Raw genomic sequence first — 2278 nt, forward strand, 5'->3', positions numbered from 1 at the left:
CCACTCACTACCCTCCTCCTCCCCGACAGTCCGTCGGTCGAGTGCCTCTTCCTGGAAAGTTGCGCTCCACTTTCAAAACGAGGACGTTTTCGCGTCGCGGCCGCACACACGACGCCAGCGTAGCCGCTCGGAGCTTCGGCGCGGCGTCATTTTGTCGTCGGAGGTGAGTAGTAGACGCTCTCACGGCATCCGAGGTTCAACCTTCGGCTCACGTGTTGATCCTCGGATCATATCCGGATCGACCGCACGTACGGCTTTTGTTTGATGGAGACATTGTGTGTGCGAGGTGTGTGCATGTATTTATGTATTGTGGGGACATTTCATCGGAATACACACCACACGATGAGGACATTTTGAGTTATCAAGACACAGCCCATGGCCTCATGATTCTGACAGTGCACAAGTGTCTTTTGTAATCGTTTGATTCTGAAAGATTCCACGTGAGAGCATTTTGCTGGGATTTATTTTGGCATTTGGGAATCGTTCATCCTCAAAGTGTGGACAAACAACTCTCCAACTGAATTCCCTCTTGCGAAAAAGTGGGATATTATTGTGAGTGATTTGTTGACCGTGGGGTAACGTTTGACTTTGCCATTCGCATTTGGCGAATTTTTTTTCCTCTCTGCACGGATTTAGCTTTGTGGCCATTTCGTCGACAGGTTTTCCCTCTTCTCCAAAACTGAAAGTGAGCTCGTGTTACCGGTCGTCGTATTCCAGAATTGACTCCCAAGTGCTAACATTTGTCTTGGCTGTTGGCATTTACGAACGATTTCTTTGCAGAGTGGACATCGTACGGGCTACGTGACGTTCTTTCGATCCGTTTTCAAAAGCGAATGTGAAACCACAAACGCAGTTTCCATTTGTTTGTTTCTCATTTTTTTTGGGTGCGGAATCCAAAACGGAGGTCGGGCTGTGGAGCGATAGCATCCCCCGTTTTCTGAAACAATATGAAATTACATGTTCGCGTCGAAGTAAAACGCTATGACGGAATCGTTCCAAACTTTGAGAATAATTTTTAAAAAGGTCTGTGAAGAGAAAAGCCAGGACGAATCGTTTCCAGATCTCGACCTATATGGAGCGGCACACAGCCTAAAAACCAAACTCAACAGATTTTTGGGCTTTCAATCATGTTACCCTTCCTCTGAAAAATGAACGATTCTCAAACGAGCCCGTCTTTCTTTTTACGTTAGCAGTATGACATCATGCTGACTTCATCCATCCCACAGCCAGCGAATGTCAAGTGCGAAAAGCCAAACGGGTGGGATTTTGATGACGGCCGACGTCGAGGTTCATCGGGCCGAAAGATTCCAGCACGACGTTGTATTCTTATCGGATCGGCGGCGATTTCGAAGCGCCCTTGTTGTGAGAAATACGCCCCCCGCCAAAATGGGGAAGTATCCGGTGAGCGTGTTCATTGCGCTGCCTGTCAGGGATGTTGTGAAATGCTCAAAAAGTGGCGCAATAAACCTCCTCGTGTCCTCGTCCTCGACCGGCGGCAGCGGCAGAGGAAACATATGGCGGTGGCTGGAGTGCAGTCCTTGCGACACCATTGCGTGTGCCTTCGCGCCACTTCCTGCCGGGCGCAAATGCCACCCACTGGGTGTCTGCATGGATGGAAGAAAAATACGCAAAGGACATTTGAGATCTCTCTCTCTCTCTCTCTCTCTCTATAGATGTAGATATAGATATAGAAACCTGTATATGTATATATATTTTATATTTTATTTTATATTTATTTTTATTGTTATTTTTTTATTTTTTTTTATTATTATTTATTATTATTTATTATTTTATTTATTTTATAAATTTTTTTTGATTTTTTTTTTTATATATAAAGAGAGAGAGGGTGACGTGTTTCCTCTACTGCAGTGAAATCTTGCATGCTGGTGCTATTTAGATTTTTTAAAATTATTTTTGTGTGTATGTGTCTTTTTTTTTGGTAGTTTTCGTTTTTTTTGGGGGGGGCTAAAACACATGAAAATTTCTTGCATATACATCAGTGGTTTTTTTTTGAAGAATGAATTTGTGACCAAAAAAAGAGGGGAGAAAGAAAATAAGACGCCATATGAAGCTGTGTTTTGGGGGGGGATTAAAAGAAAAAAAATTCATCTTTTTTTTTCTGGAGAAAATCAGGCATTATCGTTCAAAAAATGAAAAAGAAAGAGTCATTTTTAGATTTTATTCAAATTGTTTTTTTTTTTCAAAAAAAAAGGCCAAGTATAACAAGATTGAACACTTATATTTTTTAGTCTTTTTGTTTCCAACTGAACCCCCCCCC

At 42.5% G+C, this 2278-nt stretch overlaps 1 protein-coding gene across 2 annotated transcripts in view; it reads left to right on the plus strand.

Moving 5' to 3' along the window:
- The first annotated feature begins 14 nt into the window (after positions 1-14).
- Positions 15-2278, plus strand: part of csf3r (colony stimulating factor 3 receptor) — an 11139-nt gene continuing 8875 nt past the window's right edge. For both annotated transcript variants that reach the window (XM_019865333.1, XM_019865334.1), the window contains exon 1: positions 15-163. The gene's annotated coding sequence lies outside the window, so the exon portion shown is untranslated. The remainder of the gene's footprint in view (positions 164-2278) is intronic.

Source organism: Hippocampus comes, unplaced genomic scaffold, assembly GCF_001891065.2.
Source record: "Hippocampus comes isolate QL1 unplaced genomic scaffold, H_comes_QL1_v1.1 scaffold444, whole genome shotgun sequence".
Lineage (NCBI taxonomy): Eukaryota > Metazoa > Chordata > Actinopteri > Syngnathiformes > Syngnathidae > Hippocampus > Hippocampus comes.